Source organism: Bos taurus, chromosome 29, assembly GCF_002263795.3.
Source record: "Bos taurus isolate L1 Dominette 01449 registration number 42190680 breed Hereford chromosome 29, ARS-UCD2.0, whole genome shotgun sequence".
NCBI lineage: Eukaryota > Metazoa > Chordata > Mammalia > Artiodactyla > Bovidae > Bos > Bos taurus.
Genome location: NC_037356.1, coordinates 48449612 through 48467416, shown reverse-complemented (window position 1 = coordinate 48467416; position 17805 = coordinate 48449612). Strand labels below are relative to the sequence as shown.

Sequence of the window (17805 nt, the reverse complement as noted above, 5' to 3'; positions counted from 1 at the left end):
CCTCTGGGGCCTCCTAGGAGGTGGCCCCACCAGCGAGACCTGAAGCCAGGAGCTGCCTGGAGGTGACACCGGTGGGTCGGTGGCCTGAGCCCTCAGCCCCTGCGCACACACATGCCCTCCCCAGGGTGAAGGCCACCCCCTTACTCCCTTCCTTCCTCTTTGGTCACGACCTAGCTCTCAATGACGTGGCAATGGGCAGTCACTGCCCTGGCCAGCCACTGGGCAGCTTGGGGCACCACCAGCCTGGACACTGGGCACTGCCGAGTGTGCCCCGAGTGCCAGGGGCTGGCACTTGACTGTGCGAGGCCCTTGTCTCCCTTTCCCACCCTGAGTGCTCACCATACACACACACACACACACACACACACACACACACACACACAAGCAAATCAGGGACGAAGCAGTTCCCCCAGGAGTGTCACCCCAGCCTTGGGGTGCCAGCGCCCCAAGTCTGGGCAGAAAGGCCTGTGGGACTACAGGCAGTGCGCTCAGGGCAGCTGCAAGTCACCCTCAGGAACCAGAGTCCCAGGGCTCCAGGGAGGGGCTGGCACTTTCCCCTTCTGAGACGGCTCTTTTGAGAGAGTGTTGCTCGGTTCCCAGGTAAGCATGGGTGATGCAAGCGCAGCGGTTCTCCCAGGGCTCACTCCCCAGGCCTGGACCCACCGGGAGCCTGGCAGCCAGGCAGGGACGGGCGGAGCGATGTGTGTGGCAGCGGGCACGCCTGGTGTGCCCAGGTCTCCCAGCTGAGCAGGACGCAGGACACAGGCAGCAGAGAGCCCGGAGGGGCGCACGTCAGCGGCCAGAGGGCAAGGACCACAGTGTCCCACCTGCAGACACTGGTCAGCAGCCTGTGTCCAGCGAGCTTGGGCGCCATGAGACGCACGCTGGCCCAGGGAAGCCAAACACGCCCCCTCCCTGGTGGGGAGGTCCCCCCAGCGGTCAGGCCCGGCGCTCAGCCAGGCACCTGAGGGGTCTGTGCCTCTCTGGAGGCCCCGAGAGGTGGCCACATCTGTATACAGGTTATCTCATCTGTATAGTAAGGCAGCCCCCTGACCCCACCTCCAGGATCGCTGGGTCCTGGGATGTCACCCCATGTCCCCAGAACGCCATCCCCTTCCCACCCAGCAGTCAGCCCGAGCCTGGCTCCTAACCATTGCTTCTCCAGGAGTCTCCGCAAGCTCCCGGCCCCTGCCCACTGTGGCCACCCTCTCCTGGGTGTGGCGGGCTGGAGGATGGCACCCCAGAAAAGATATGTGGACATCCCAACCTCACGGGCTGCGGAGGCGACCTCCTTAGGAAGTAGGGTTTCTGTAGACATGACCGAGTGAAGATGAGGCTGTCCTGGAGCAGGTGTCCTGGTCCAACGACCGTGTCCTTATAAGAGGAGAACAGGACACAGAGACCCAGGAGGAGGCCAGGTGACCACAGAGACAGAGGCTGGAGGGAGGCGGCCACAAGTCCAGGGACACCCGGGGCCCCCAGAGGCGGGGAGACGCAGGAAGACCCCTCCTTCAGAGCCTTGGGAAGGAGCCTGTCCCGCCAGGGCCTTGATTTGGGGCTTCTGCCTCTGGACCTGGGGGTCCGTTTTGGTTGCTGTAAACCACCAGCTTGCAGTCCTTGGTCAGGGCCGCCCCAGGCTCTCACACTAGGAGCTCAAAGCTGCCCTGAACCAAAGGTGAGTGTGGACGCTCCGAGGATGTGCCTGGGACACCCTGTGCCCCCAGGTCCCCTGCTGAGATGGCAGGAAGGGGACCTCTCCATGCAGCAGAGCGCACAGACCTCAGACGGAGCTGACCTGGCGCCTCTCCCCTGTCCCCACCTGGGACACATCCACACCGGCCCTGCCTCGTCTATTCCCACGAGAAGCGAGACTGAAGGCAAGCACACCACTCCAGCCCAAACCGAGCAGAGAAAGCCGGTGCTCCCTGGAGAACGGTCTGCTGTCGCTGGGGAGGGTCTCCAGGCAACAGGGATGCTGTGTTGGGGTCACCTCCCAGGCTCCGAGCAGGAGGCTCTCCGTCCCACCCCGCCCACTCCTAGGGAAGAGCCGGTGCTCAGAAGCCCCTGGAATCGGCCGTTGAAGCCCCCTCTGCCTCCCGAGCCAGACCCAAAAGAGCACATCACACTTTCCTACGACGTGGGCAGACGCCGGATGCAGCCAGGTGACGCGGGGACCGTGAGTCATCACGGGTCTCAGTGGGAAAGCGCCTCTCTCTCCAGTTCACTTTCCAGCCTCCTGACGGTGTCAGGGGAGAGAAGTCTGGGTCTTTACGCAGCGACGTCTCCACGAATCTCTCTACTTAACAGAAGCAGGGCAGCCTCGGGCGCAAAGCTGCAGCAGACAAAACGGGGCAGCGTGACCCACGGTATAATTTGGTGTTTCGAGCTCACTGCGTTTTTAGATTACCTGCTATTCATTACAGGTGAGGGTGATTCTCCAGTTGCAGTGACAATCTAAGGTTTCTCATAGATGCACATGTACTTAAGTAAAAATAAATGAGTGGACTCAGCCATGTTCTAAAAACACTGCAAATAGATGGGGAGAAGGTGGAAACGGTAACACATTCTATTTTCTTGGGCTCCAAAATTACTGCGGATGGTGACTGCAGCCACAAAATTAAAAGACGCTTGCTCCTTGGAAAGAAAGATATGACAAACCCAGACAGAGCATTAAAAATCAAAGACATCATTTTGCCAACAAAGGTCTGTATAGTCAAGGCTATGGTTCTTTTCCAGTAGTCATGTGAGAGCTGGACCATAAGGAAGGCTGGGCACCAAAGAATTGATGTTTTCAAATTGAGGTGCTGGAGGACTCTTGAGAGTCCCTAGAACAGCAAGGAGATGAAACCAGTCAACCCTAAAGGAAATCAACCCTGAATATTCATTGGAAGGACTGATGCTGAAGCTGAAGCTCCAATCCTTTGACCACCTGATGCAAAGAGCCGACTCATTGGAAAGGACACTGATGCTGGGAAAGACTGAGGGCAGGAGGAGAAGGGGGCGACAGAGGATGAGATGGGTGGATGGCATCACCAACTCAATGGACATGAGTTTGAGCAAACTCAGGAAGATGGTAAAAGACGGGTAATCCTGGTGTAATGCAGTCCATGGGGTTGCAAAGAGTCAGACACGACTTAAGAGACTGAATGACAACAATGACCCAAGTCTCCAGAAAAGGGTTAAATTATTTCTCGTTTATACCTGAGGCTGCAAGGCATTGTGTGCAAAGCATTTTAGAAAGATTTTCCTTGAACGTGGGAAGGCTTTTAAAGGTCTGGCGCTGAGCAGGGGATGCTGCTCTGGCCGGGGAAAGGCCCCCATGGCCTGAAGGAGTGGGTTCCTGGGGGCACAGTTTCCACAGGGTTATTCCTGCCTGGCAGGCCAACTGGGGCCTGACCAGAGGCGGGATGCTCCGGACTGGACTGGGAAGTGATGAATGGCCACGTCGGGCAGAAGAGGCTCGCCAGAGATAAACAGCATGTTCTTTATGCTTTCGAGATTTAAAAATAAACTGGAAAACGACACAGTTTAAAAATAATGAACAGGCGGGAGAACAGTCATTTGCCTGTGTGTCTTCCTCCCAGCATTTGTTAAACCGCAGTTTAAAAAACAATCTGCAGCTCTGCTGGACGGCAGGGACACGAGCTGGTGGGAACACGAGCTGTGGGGGCCGGAGGCGGCCCCACGTGGGAGAAGCCCCTCAAGGGCCCACTCGGCGCGGAAGAAGCCTCTTTTCCCTCTGCACTGGGAGCTCTCGGTAGGAAGCCCATAAGGTCAGACCTATTAGATGCACCCGGGGCCACTCCCTGAAACAGCGTCTGCTACTCCCAGCTAAGGGTCTGCTCCCCTCCTGGGCTCTGGGTGGAGGTCTCCATGGGCCTCCCTTTGCATCCTCCAGGAGCCCATCAGGTCTGGTAACAGGGAGGAGCAGAGGACCCCGGGGAAGACCCCCACCAGTATGGTAGGGAGCACGTGCTCCGCCCTCAGGACTCTGCACACGGCCGCGGGCACAGAAAGGTCTGCGAGCATCGGGACGAATGGCCTGGTGGCTCAGCGTCCGCTTGGCCACCCAGCCCGCCAGAAAGGCCACGTTTGGTTCTACACGGAGGGTGTCTGCTGGACTGGACAGCAGGCAGTGGGGAGGGGAAGCCCAGATGCTGAGGCTGGCAGGGGGTGCTGTCCGGCAGGCGGGAGGCCAGGGAGCAGTAGGACCTGGTGGCCGCAGCCATGCTGACCCCACAGACGCCCACGACTCCCTGCCCACAGGTGGAGCTCAGACGCGGATAAGCATGACTGGGTGTTTGTGTGAGAACCTCATATGGTGTGGGCTTCTGCCTCCATCCCAAGTCCAGGCACTGGAAATGCTGGCCAAGGGATCCCGGGCGGATATAAGACCATCAGGATACAAGGGAGCGAAGTCTGAAAACATTTCCAGACATTTATGGGTGGAAGAGGCTCTGATCACCACAAAATCTTACTCCCTACAAACATTTGGGCCTCGCAGGAAATAAAAATAGAAACACACCCCAAGAACCCACTGATGAGTCCTCCCCCTGTGCTGGGGGCCCAAGGTCATGGTCATGGCTGAACTGCATCGGCCAAAGCCCTGTGTTGGGGTCCTGACCCCCAGGACCTCAGAATGTGGCTGTACGTGGAGACGGGGTCTTCAAAAAGGTGGTTAAGGTAAAATGAGGTCACTAGGGTGGGCTCCTAATCCCACAGGACTGGGGTCCTTACAGGAAGAGGAGGTCAGGACACAGACACACTCAGAGAGATGACCCTGTGAGGACACGGGGAGGAGACAGCTGTCTGCACACCCAGGGGGAGGCCTCAGGAGGACCAGCCCTGCCCACACTGGGTCTGGGATTCCAGCCTCCAGGACTGGAGACGACGAGCATCTGTAGCGTCCGTTACAGCAGCCAGAGCTGACTAATATGCCCACACGAGCAGGCTTCCCCGAGACAGATGGATCAGCACCCAGCACCCGGGGAGCAGGGGCATCTCCCTGGCCACACCCGGGGAGTGCAGGAGAGGAGGTTTCTCTCCCAGGGTGGACGCCCAGCACAGGGGCCCGAGTCCTGCCGGGGACACTTCCCAGCTGGTGGCCGTGGCCCAGGGTGTCCCCAGCTCCCAGAGGCCTGGGGTACCAGCATCACCAATGGCCCTCTGCACCCAGGCCCCAGGAGACCAGACGACTGGGCAGCTGCCTTCCACCAGCAATCTGCTTCCACGGAACAGCCGCGTGGAAATACCGTGGTCTCGGTCTTGGCCGCCATCTGGGTCCCAGGTTTGGCGTGGGGCGGGGGTGTGTTTCAGCCTGGGCCCCTCCTTGCTCCACCCAGCTCCAGGCAGAACCTGCAGACGCTCAGCCACCCACCCTCCCTGGACCACTGACGTCACAGGTTCAGTCTATGCTTTTCAGCTTAACTGAGGTATAATCAGCAAATAGAACAGCGAGACATTTAAAGACCTGTAGGTCATGCTGATCCGATACATGTCTCAGTGAGAGGGAATTCTTCCAGTCTAGTTAATTAGCACATCCGTAGGCTCACATTGGTATTTATTTTTTTCTTAATGAGAACAGTTACGTTCCAGTCTCCCAGTGAATTTCAATTCTACAACAGTGTATCAACTACAGTCATCACTTTACATGTAGTTCTTGCTTTTAATTAACAGAATGACTGGTCACTGAGCGACCCCTCGGGGGACCCTGGCTGACATCTGTGCGTGCACTTGGGAGCTGATTGTCAGCCTGCAGCCCACGCAGAGGTGGAAGAAAGACCTCCCTCCAGAGGGATTCAAGGCGACAGACAGTCCTGGCGGGTCTCCAAGGCCAGGAACGCCGGGGGATGCGCTAGGAAAGGGCATCTTGAACACAGACGGCACAGTGAGCCGAGGACCTCATCCACCAGGAGATGCATCCCCAACCTACCCACCCGGGCTGGGTCCCCACGCCCACCCCATGACTCTTCAGCACCACCCATGGCTGGGTGTCCTTCTCCAGGGGAAAGGCTGGCTCCCCTCTACGTGCGCTGGGGTGTCCATGGCAGCCACGTGGCCCCATCCAGTTGGGCTGCTTATGTGCTCCCCCTGGGACCCCGAGACCTCGCCCCAGGCCCATACCCCAGAGGAGCGCCTGCCTACGTGCCCCAGGAGACCCAGCGTAAGACGGGATCAGATGGAACTGACCCAAGGCCTCTCGACAGAACAGTGGGCCTATGAAAAGTGTTAGTCGCTCAGTCGTGTCCAACTCTTTAAGACCCCATGGACTGTGTAGCTCGCCAGGCTCCTCCGTTCACGGAATTGCCCAGGCAAGAATACTGGAGTGGGTTGCTATTCCCTTCTCCAGGGGATCCTCCTGACCCAGGGATGGAACCCAGGTCTCCTGCATCGCAGGCGGGTTCTTTATGGTCTGAGCCACCAGAGGCCCAAGAGCTCCCTCAATGATGGAAAATAAGGAAAGTCAACGGGGCACAGGCACTCAAGACCACCATGGCCGAAAGAAGCTACAAAGGCTGCGTTTTTGTGTTTCTGCACCTTCTCCATGACTCCGGGATTACGGGAAGTGAGAAGGGCGTGAAGTCAGCGTGACTGTTACGCGACAGTTGTCATGCAGCCACAGGCCCTGCGCTCGTCTCTGGACTCGCCCAAATACGGCAAAGGCACAGGGGCACACGGGGGGCGTCAGCTCCGCACCCCCGTGGGGGGACCGCGGAGGCGGGGGTCAGTTCCCACGCTGGAACTCTGGGCTCCCGGCCTGAAGCAAGCGGAGCCAGAGGTCAGGACCTCGATGAGGCGGGATCGGTTTTATTCTCGTGTGGTTTCTGTGTGTAAACCTTTCCCAGCCATTAATCATTAATCAGAACTGCAATCAAGGATAAGGAACGATCCCTCCCGACTGGCAGAGCCTCGGCCGACGCGGGCCGGACGGCTGTGCCATTGAGGGGGGCCAGCTCTGTGCTTCAGACGCATCCTCCTCTCGTCTCCGGGGCCAGTGCTGCCGCGCCCTTTTCACAGATGGGAAAACTGAGGCCTGGAGCTTACAGGACCCGCCCAGGGCCCCCTGGCTAGTGACGTGTCCGAGCTGGGGGCGCTCTCGCCTGGTTCTTGGACCACTGAGCCCACGATGCAACCATTGCACAGCTCAGCATCCATGTGGTCGGACAGGAGGCTTCAGAACCCCCACGGCAAGTCAGGAGCCCCCTCTCCAGGGCGCTGCTCACAGTAGACTCAGGGCATCTGGGTTAATGAGCTCCCGTGACCCGCCTGCCACCGCCTAAAACAAAACACCCAAACCAAACAAACAGGAGCAGCAGCTCACTGACCCATCAGGAAACAAGGGACAGTTTCCCAGCAAGCGGGCGGAGGCGAGGGCCTGGCCCGGGGTTCTGGCCCGGAGACCGGCCCCAGCCCCAGGGGAGAAGGGATGGTCTGGACCAAGAGGTGGTGTGTCCACAGTGGAACGCGGCTCAGCCACGAGAGAAGACCAACGCCTGCCGTTTGAGGCAACACAGATGGGTCCCAGGGCATTACGCTTAAATGAAACAAGTCAGATGGAGAAGGATAAACCCTGCAGGGTCTGACTCGTATGTGGAATCTAAGCAACAAACAAAAAAGCCAGAACAAGTGAACAAGCCAAAAAGATACAGAGGGGCCGTGGTTGTGGGGCACGGGCGTGTGACACGGGTAAAGGGGTCATCGGTGCCGGATGGGGTGCAGACCACCCTGTGTGAGCACGCCGCGGAGGATACAGAGCTCGAAGTGCCACATACACATCCTATACACACATGAAACCGACATCCTCTTGTAAATCAGCGTCACCTCGGTTTAAAAAATATTTATAAAATGTAATATAATATGTGCTAAGTCGCTTCAGTTGTGTCCGACTCTGTGTGACTCTATGGACTGCAGCCCGCTAGGGTGCTCTGTCCATGGGATTCTCCAGGCAAAATCCTGGAGTGGGTTGCCACGCTCTCCTCCAGGGGATCTTTCTGACCCAGAGATCAAACCCACGTCTCATGACTCCTGCACTGGCAGGTGGGTTCTTTACCATGAGCGCCGCCTGGGAAGCCACCCTTAATATAGTATATTTCGGGCAAAAGAGAAGCGCAGATAAGGGGCGAGGTGGACCCATGCAGGGCCCGCAGACAAGGTGGTGGGCCGGGGCTGCGCTGCCCAGACGCCTGGTGTGTTCCCCGCAGGCCTGCTGGGTGCTGCCAGGCCAGCGGGAAGGGCGCTCCAGGCAGGGGTTCAGCACCTGCTAAGGCACAGAGGTGCCGATTACATCAGAGTGAGCGCCCAGCAACCTGGGAGAGCAGGGCGGGGCTGGGGGGTGGGGGCTGCCCCAGGCTGAGAGGGCACCGGCCCAGCGCCAGGCGGCTGGAAGGTTCTCCTGCAGGACAGGCCTCCACTGCTGCTGGTGGGGGAGACGCCCAGCCCAGGGAAGGTCTGCGTGGGAAAAAAAGCGGGACTGCGTGGCCAAGGTCCCGGCGGCCGGCTGAGCACTGAAACTCCACTTCGGTGTGTGTGTGGGGGACGCCTTCCCCTCTCTCCAGGGGCCTCCAGAGCTCACTACTGACCACAAGAATGACCCACCCTGGCCACTGAAATGGACAAGCAACCGGGCCCCATTCCTGACTGTCCTCACCCTCCGGGCCACCCAGTGGGGTTGAATTCTGATGTTTCTGGGTCAACGTGTCGCCTCTGCTACTGCTGCTAAGGCGCTTCAGTCATGTCTGACTCTGTGCGACCCCACAGACAGCAGCCCACGAGGCTCCCCCGTCCCTGGGATTCTCCAGGCAAGAACACTGGAATGGGTTGCCATTTCCTTCTCCAATGCATGAAAGTGAAAGTGAAATCGCTCAGTCGTGTCCGACTCTTAGAGACCCCAGGGACTGTAGCCCACCAGGCTCCTCCGTTCATGGTATTTTCCAGGCAAGAGTACTGGAGTGGGGTGCCATTGCCTTGGCAACCCCAAACTCTCCTAGCCTCTCAGGACCAAGGGCTGGGCCTCTTCCCATCCCCCTCTTTTTAAAAAGCTTGAGAGTATACTTATTAGAATAAATACATTGGTTAGACACCTAGATTAAAACGGTAAAAGGATTTTCATACGGTTTTTAGGCACGATACACACTGTTTACGACAGCATCAGTACTTGGATTTGGGATCTGGGGAAAGATAAAACTCACTCAACCTTCGGGTCCTGCCTGTGGGTCCTGCCCCCCAGGGGACCCGTCCCTAGGGCCGGGAGCTGAGTTCCAGAGGCAGCGTGGAGAACTCAGAGCAGGGTCCCAAGCGGAAGCAGTGTGGGTGGGCTGGAGTGGGTCAGGGCTCTTCAAAGTGGGCTGCCGGCTTCGCTCCAGAAGCGGGTGGAGGATGCAGGAGGGGCACCAGGCCCCCCAAAGGGCTCACTCGGGGCGGCCCTCGTGGGCGACTAGCAAAGCCCCCTCCTGTCCTGCCCCAGGACTGCAGAGACTGCGGGCAGCAGCAGGGATCCGCTTCAGTGACACCAAGTCCTCGGTGAACCCGAGGGGCTCGGGGAGAGATTTCCAACCCCAAGTCTTATGGCATTCACACTTTTGAAAATGAGTGAACACTTTCTTCCATGTAAAACCTGCTGGAACCTTCAGCTATAAAGCAGTGGGAAGGGCAGGTGCTGGGGACCCAAGCCCTCTAGAGATGGGCCTCTGGATGCCCCCTCTCTCAAGCTCCTGCCCTGGGACTCCCCGTCTAGGCGGGCAGGAATGTGGGACACAGGATGGCAAAGATCTGGGGGTCTTAAGGGAGACCTACGGATAGGGCTTCCCCGGTGGCTCAGACAGTAGAGAATCTGCCTGCAATCCAGGAGACCTGGGTTTGGTCCCTGGGTGAGGAAGATCCCCTGGAGAAGCAAATGGCCACCCACTCCAGTATTCTTGCCTGGAAAATCCCACAGACAGAGGAGCCTGGGAGGCTACAGTCCATGGGGATCAAACACGACTGAGTGACTGACACTTTCACAGATGGGGAAACTGAGGCCTGGTGAGGACATGTGGTGATCTCTGCATTTTCAGGGCAATGGTTTCCTTGTCTCTTTAGTGGGAGTTGCATGGACCCTGTGAGCCCTAGGCCCTCAAGCCCAGCTTGGCTTGGGGAGGGGAGACGGAGGCCTCAGGTGAGTGTCTGCACTCACTCAGGACATCGGGACAAAGGCTGCTTCTGTGGGTCAGTTTGCACTCAGGAGATGCTAAATGCTAAAGGCCATCTAGGTGCAGGGAGCTGGAGCTCTCTATCTGCAGGCGGAGTCCTCTCCCCACCTGCGCTCACCTTTGGGCTTTAAAATGAAGCCTCAGCCCCCCTGCCCTCCCCAGACCCCCAGGCCCTTCCATGTGCCTGGCCAACATCACCAACACGTGGCCGATGGTCACCCACTTCCTGACTTCTCTTGGGACTGCGGAGGGCCCGGGTTTCACAAGGGGAAACGGAGCTTTGGAAAGTAAAGAAACTGCTGGCCCCAAGGCCTGGGCTAGGAATCCCCGAGCCTCTTCCTTGGCTCAGCCCCCAAATCCACCATGATGCCTGGCGCTATCTACCCCAGGCCCACCTCCAACCCCAGGCCTGCACCAGGGCCCTGGGGGCCGGCCAGCTCAGCCCAGGCCAGCTGGCAGACGGGCTAACAGGGATCCAGACTCCCCGCAGGGACAGGGTTATGCAGGAGGGCCTGTCCTGTCCCTCTGGGTGGCTGAGCACTGATCCAGAGAGGGCCTCGGCCGGGGCACCGAGGATGTGGACATAGAGGCGTCCCGAGCAGGCAGGGGCTCGTCCGTGGCCACGTCTGGCCACACTCTCAGAGCCCTGCCCCAGATGCCACACTGGCCTTTAGGTCCCCCCTGGGAGGCGGGTCGGGGTGGGGGAAGGGGGACTCCTCCCATTCCCTGTCCTCGGGGTTGGAGTGACGAGCCCCACAAACTCAAGGTCCACAGGAGGATGTGCAAGGGCCCCGGGCCTCTGGGTGTCCCCCCGAGGGTGAGTGAGGACTGGCTGTGACACCCGCCCCACACCCAGTCCAGCAGCAAAGCCATAAAAACACATTGAGCAAACGTGTCAATAAATAACAGCGGAGGCCTGTCCCTGGGCTCTCTGACCTGGAAGGTTCCGTGCTCAAGTCTGCAGACCTCAGGGGCCGGCCCCTCCCCAGCTCCGCCCCGCCCCACACGGTGACCCCTGAGTGGGGTGGGTGAGCGTCACCCTCCCCGACAGGCCAGGCAGGTCTTGTTCTCCCGCTCACCCTCCGGCCACTCCCTCTGGCCTCCTGGGGACGCGGCTCTCCCAGCAAGGGCAGGCTGGAGAGAGCCCCCGAGGAGCTGCCCCTGCAGCCAGCACAGCCCCAGTGACAAACCCCTGGGAGACCCCGGCCCATTAACGGGCTCTGCCGTAGGGCTCTCGCACAGGCGGGCACAGACTGCCCCACCGCCCCACCCTCCCCACGCCCTGCACAGGCCTGGCCCTTTAAGCCACTTCCCCTGTGCCGTATTCACCCCAATAGGCGGGCACATCAATACCACCACCTGAACCCTCCCACAGCGAACGCACTTTTACTCAAGTGGAAGCTGCTGAAAATGGGCCCGCGCTGGCTGTGACCCAGCCAGCAAGGGAAGGGACAAAGGCACTGCCCCAGCCCACTGTCTGTCAAGGACCGAAAGGCTCCCTCCCTCCTGGCTCGGAAGCAGGCCCTTGGCTTGGTTCATCTCCTCTGGGCCATCGCCCCTTCCGCCTTCCTGGGGACTTGTCTACTCCCGGTCCCCAATCCCACCCTGGCCTTGAAGAAAGGAAAGTGACCCCCAGCTGGTCACAACGGTCAGGCTGGCCAGTGGCCTGTGGGAGGGGGTTGCCCCATAACCCCCACTTCATGTGCTCGTTAACCTGTAAAGCAGTCCTTCACTGGGTTATGAGTGGCACTGCCCAGCTATGGCGCCTGGACACCCTTGCAGCTCCCCCCTCTCCATTTCAGCCAGGGTCAGAGAGGGCCTGGGCAGCCTAGGCCCCCTTCCATTCACCCAGTAAATATCAGGCATTCCCCCAGGTCAGCTACTCTGCACACAATACTTCCAATCCAGGAATGGCAGGACCCCTGGGAAGGGGGCAGGCTGGGTCCGTCCTTACGAGGGCACAGGCCACTCAGGTGTCCCACCTGCCAATGCTGGTGAGGCCCACAGACCAGGAGGGAAAGGCAGGATGGGGTGTCCCTGGGCAAAGACGATTCTACTGCTTCATTTGAGCACCTACTGTGTGCCAGGCTGGTGGTCAGAGACCCGGGGATACCAGCACCTACTGTGTGCCAGGCCGGGGGGCAGAGCCCCAGGGTACATCAGCACCTACTGTGTGCCAGACTGAGGGTCAGAGCCCCAGGGGATACCAGCACCTACTGTGTGCCAGGCCGGGGGGCAGAGCCCCAGGGTACATCAGCACCTACTGTGTGCCAGACTGAGGGTCAGAGCTCCAGGGGACACCAGCACCTACTGTGTGCCAGGCCGGGGGGCAGAGCCCCAGGGAACACCAGCACCTACTGTGTGCCAGACTGAGGGTCAGAGCCCCAGAGGATACCAGCACCTACTGTGTGCCAGGCTGGGGGTCAGAGCCCCAGGGTACATCAGGCAACGAGTGAAGGATAACCCAAATGCCAACACGTTGCCTGCGTGGGCCCAGCTGCTCTCTCTGTATCCATCCACTCAACTGAACGAGTGCAGGATGGAGGTGGTTTCAGAGACGACGGATCACGGTGCTGAGAAAACGAAGCCTCGCACCTTGGAAGGGAGGAGCAGAGGCCAGTCTGGAGACAGGAGTGGGTGGAGGGTGGACTTGAGAGGTGAGCACAGTGCTGGCTCTGAGGCTTTTGCCAAGGGCCCAGTGGGTCCCTTGGGGCTGGCCAACCAGGCTCGCTCGTGTCCTGCGCCGTGGGAACAGTCTCTCACTGGCTTCATGACCCAGATAACCTTGGCAATTCTCTGACGGCCCTGCGGCTTCCCGGGGCCCGGCCGGGTGGTTCCAGGGCCCCTCCCAAAGGTCCTCGAGCCTCCCTCTCTGAATCCCAAGGGCCTGTGATGCGGGCGCAGGGATTCCCTCCTCGGGGACTCCCAGGGGCACTTCCAGGTGGCTCCATGTCTTGGGTGTGCAGCGCTTCTTACCTTGACGGCCGATTCCCCAGCTACCTCACTGGACAAAGAACTCGAAGCCAGAGTCCTTTTGTCCCAGACCCAAGTCGCATCTAAGCCCTGGCCTTCGATGGGGCCTGACTTCAATCCTGACCACAGAGCGGGTGCCCACTCCCCTTAGTGGGATACCAGGATATGACAACTCTACACCCACGGGCACACAGGAGTCCTGGCTTGGAGCAGCTGCAACACTGGAGGACACACAATCCAAAGTCCAAGTCCTTTGTCCTCAACACCACCATTCCCTGGACAAGTTCTATCTGCTCACACAGCTCCCCAGCCACTGAAGGTGACGAGCCACCAAGGCCAGCTGCAGACCTGCACAGAGCTCATCCCCGGGGCTTTTCCCTCCACCCGAGGGCTCACAGGGCCAGTCCAGCCCCGACAGCAGCCCTCTGCTCCTCTGTGACGGCCTCGAACAGCACGCCCGGCCCTCGGAGGGGCCACTCAACCCTGCTCCCACTCCCTGACTGTGCCGCCCTGGCTCCCCACCACTCCTGAGAGCAGCCAGGCGGTTCTACCCGACCTGTGGACCCCTCCCTTCAAATCCAGAAGATGGGGATCCTTTTGACGCACGCCATGCGCCCCTGAACAGCCCCCAGCCCCAGGGTTCAGGCCTCACCGGGGTAACTCTTCCTAGCTACGGCTGCACACCTGTCCCTTGAGTGAATGGGAAGCGGGGCGGGCACGCTTCCATCACCTTGGGGGCGCTCTCGTCCACCTGTGCATTGTGTGGGTGTGCGCGTGTGCACCACCACACACGCGCACACTCTGGCTTAACCACGGCATCAGCGGGAAGCGCAAGTCCCCCAAACACCTGCTGAAAACACCCAACAACCTTCAAAGCACTGGCCTGTCACCCAGGTTTTCTCCCTCCTCCAAGTGCAGCGTGTCACCTGACTGCACAGTTCAGGAAGCTTCCAGGAAGACAGATTTCAGGAGAGAAACTGACCCCCGGACCTTCTGACCACCGTAATGACCATCCTAGGGAGGAAGGACTGCGGCCAGCATTCTGGAAAGAGCCGGAACCGACCTTTGGAGACTCAGCTGATCCCTTAGCCCGACTCAGGCCAGCCTGACCCCCAGGTCCAGGAACGAGGGGCTTTTCTCCGGTGTCCAGGATTCACCGCCCACATGGGTCCACGTCGGCACTGCGGCCTCCCCAGGAAGGGCCCAGGACTCCCGGCAGCTGGCAGGCCTCCGCCTGGCCCATCTGCTTTGTCACCATCTCTAAACACAGCTGGCAAGACAGACCACACAGACGCACCGAGTGCCTGCCCTCCTGGCAGCCGGGCCCTGCCCTGCACGGGTGCAGGCAGACAATGGGACCACAGACCTGGAGCCCGAGGGGAGCTGTCCAGACGCACCCGCCAACTGCAGGTGGCCCACAAAGCCCGTCAAGTTCAAGGAGTGGCGTGGCCTCACACAGCCAGGGAAATGGGTAAAAGCCACGGGCCAACCACTCTGCCTGCCATTGTTGAGGGCAGGGCTCTGCTGTCTGGGACCCAGCCCACCCGGCCCACACAGGTCCCCACCCTGGCTGTGACCAGACTGCGGCTGGACCCGGCCTGGGAGCGTCCCTGGGGCAGGGGGAACCACAGAGGTCAGCCTGTAAAAGGCACCTTGAAGGGGCTCCGGCAGATTATCTCTGGTGCAGACCGAGTAGCGAGTTGCAAAAACCTCCAAATGGTGAGACAGAGGAAACCCAACCAGCTGCTTGGCCGGGGCCTGGCCCATGATGACTGGGAGCAGAGAAGCCCACCTCCCCATGGCGGGGCCTGTCCACACCCCCCGGGGGCCACTCAGAACCCCGATTCCAGGGTCTTCCACAGCAGACTGCCGAGCTGGGCGGGGGTGGGGGGTGGGGGGTGGGTGGAGGGTTGGTCCAGGCTATCCCTGGGGGTCCCAGGGGGCAGTGGCTGCCCCCCAGGGCTGCTGGCACCCCGACCTCACATCCCACCCTTCCCCGACACCCAGGCATCCTCAGGTGCACAGGACCCTCATGCAGACTCATGTCCCGGGAACAATGTTGGAGGCTCCGAGTCTTCAGGGGCTCAGTGGTCTAGAGAAGGAGGGGGGTGGGGACAGCAAAGGTCCCCACCCCCCACTCCGGAGCTCAGGCAGCCTCACTGGGAACACAGACCAAGCCCAGAGCTGGAAGGCCAGACCCCAATCCAGACCCCAATCCAGACCCCAAGCAAAGGCAGCACGCGCCCTCCCCGCAGTCCCTGCCCCTTCAAGACTCCCTGGGTCTGGGCTGAGCGGGGATACAGAAGCGGCTCCTCCAGGCTGCCTCTTTCAAGCCCCCCAAACTGGGAGCCCGGTTATCCGACGCACCTCACGTTCAGCACCACCAGCCCCCCAAAGCCGCCGGCGTCTGCGATCGTCCCCGCGTCACCCCGGGCTCCCCAGGGCCGGTCACTGTCGGGGGCTGCGGGGCTGCGCCCCTATCCCCCGGGTCCGCAGACTTTGGCACGGGGTTCCCCCGACCCCGCAGCCCGCCCCCGCTCCAACCGGCGGCCGGCTGGACGCTCCCGACCCTCCGGGCCGCAGCCCGTCCGGCCCCCTCCCCGCCCGCTCCCCGGCGCCTCCGCAGCCCTGCCGCCCCCTCCCCGCCCGCGGCGCTCCTACCGTGAGAAGCGGGGCGCGCTGGGCCGGGCCGGGCCGGGCCGGGCCGGGCGCGCGGGGGCTCAGCTGGCGACGCGGCCCGGCTGCAGGAAATGCCAAAAGACTGATCCAACCGCGGGAGCGGAGGGAGGGAGCGCGGGGCGGAGGAGAGGAGGCAGGGCGGAGGGACGGAGGGCGCGGCGGCCGCAAAACCCGGGCGGGATCGCAGTGCGGAGCCGGCGCGCCTCGGACCCCCGCCCCTGCCGGGCTGCGCCCAGCTCGCCCGTCCCGCTGTGGGGCTCCTCCCCTACCCCCAGCCCGCCCCGCGACGGGGGTGCGGACCCTCCTCCGGAAAAGGGGTGCTGGCGGTGACTGGGGTCAGCCTCCAGGGTGAGGGGTGTGGGAGGGCCCGTCGTGGTCACAGATGCTTGCAGGCCTCCAGCACCCCGCTCCCAGCCAGGGTGTGGGGAGACCCCTCTCTTTCTGAGCCCAAGACTCTTACCAATTCTCCCCCAGGTGGAAGCCACCAGAGCTTAAGAGGAAGCCCAGAACTCCGAGGCCATTGTCCCTGTCCCCCGTGTGTGGTTAGATGGACACTGCTTCACACTGGCGTTTCTAACAGCACCTCTTTCTCAGGATGTATATACATACACATACATATATATATTTATTTTCTTTTTTATTTTTTGCCAGGAGCCTGCCTTCCTGTGAATTTCCTCCTGTGTCCTCCTCACCCCTTCTGCCCTCAGAGACCGTTTTAGACCCTGAAACCTTCTTGTACACATAAGAGGCTCTAATTCTGCTAAACAACCCCAGGGGGAGTGGAGGAGGTCAGGGGTCTCCCCCAGCCCTTCCCGGGTGCCCCAGGACCTGCTGGGGTCTTCCTCTCACCCTGTCCCCCAGGGGCAGACCAGCTGGAGCCAGGCCCACCCACTTCCAGGCCTGGCAGACCAGATAGGGTTTCTGAAGTCTCAGTTGCTCCCTTCTAAGGGGCACGACTGACTTTCGGCTGAGCCCTGGCACCCCATGTTGCTGGAGCGTTTCCTGAGCCTGGTGGTCAGAAGGAAGCAGCTTGACTGCCAGGCGGAGCTGGGGGGCTGCCCAGAGAGGCCCCTTCCGGCCCCTTGAGTTGGAACAGGCTCTCAGGGGAGCGGCTGCAGGACTTCCTACCAGAGCTCTGCCCCAACCAGCCAGGTGGGTGGCCTCAGACCATGGCCATTTTCATGGCCACCCCGTTGGGCCAGGGGTGGTTCCCCCAGGGCATCAAAGCACAGTGGGTGAAGGGGTGCGGTGTGCGGGGTGGGTCTGGCCTCACCCCCGGGACTTGTTCCACCTCACCGTCACCTTGCGAGGCCTCTGGATGCAGAGCTGCTCAGACAAGATGCTCAGGGCCATGATGGGACCTCTCCGCTTCGTCGGGGTGGGATCTGCTCCGCACACACGGGCCGAGCAGACCAGCCTGGAGGCTCTTCACAGCTTCTGCCTGGGGCTGGGTGCGGCTGCCGGCAGCCTGGCCAATGGCTGGTTGTCAGGGCCAACCCACAGGGAAATGGAGGAAGAAAACAAAGCCGCCGTGCCCTGGGGTGGAGGTCTCAGGGGCCTGAAGTAGGGAGAGTCTCCAGTCACGGTGATGCTGGCTGCTTGAAGCCAGCTCACGTTTATGAAACGACACCGCTGAGGTCAAAGGGGCACCTGGCCGAGTGTGGGGCAGAGAAGCCCGGGGGCTGGCCGCAGGGGCCGTGGGGCCGCACTGGGCGGGCTTCATGTCCAGGAGCTGCCGTGCAGCTCTGCGCCTCGGTCTCCTCACCTGTCTCAGGGGCCAGGACTCCGTGAGTCCCCGGGGAAGCAACAGACCCCTCAAGTGAACCCAGAGGAAGGGGCTGACAGGTCTCTGAAGAGCAGCCCTGGTTCTGAGTTTAGGATATCTCCCATGATCTGCCTGGGAGAGGTAAGGTTTCTTTAAAGGCCCCCTGCAGGTACGGAGAAGGCAATGGCACCCCACTGCAGT

General features: G+C 60.8%; 1 protein-coding gene across 5 annotated transcripts in view; it reads right to left on the bottom strand.

Moving 5' to 3' along the window:
• OSBPL5 (oxysterol binding protein like 5) overlaps nt 1-15923 on the bottom strand; it is a 66850-nt gene extending 50927 nt beyond the window's left edge. For all 5 annotated transcript variants that reach the window (XM_005227390.5, XM_059883131.1, XM_059883130.1 and 2 more), the window contains exon 1: nt 15822-15923. The gene's annotated coding sequence lies outside the window, so the exon portion shown is untranslated. The remainder of the gene's footprint in view (nt 1-15821) is intronic.
• Between the last annotated feature and the right edge of the window lie 1882 nt (nt 15924-17805).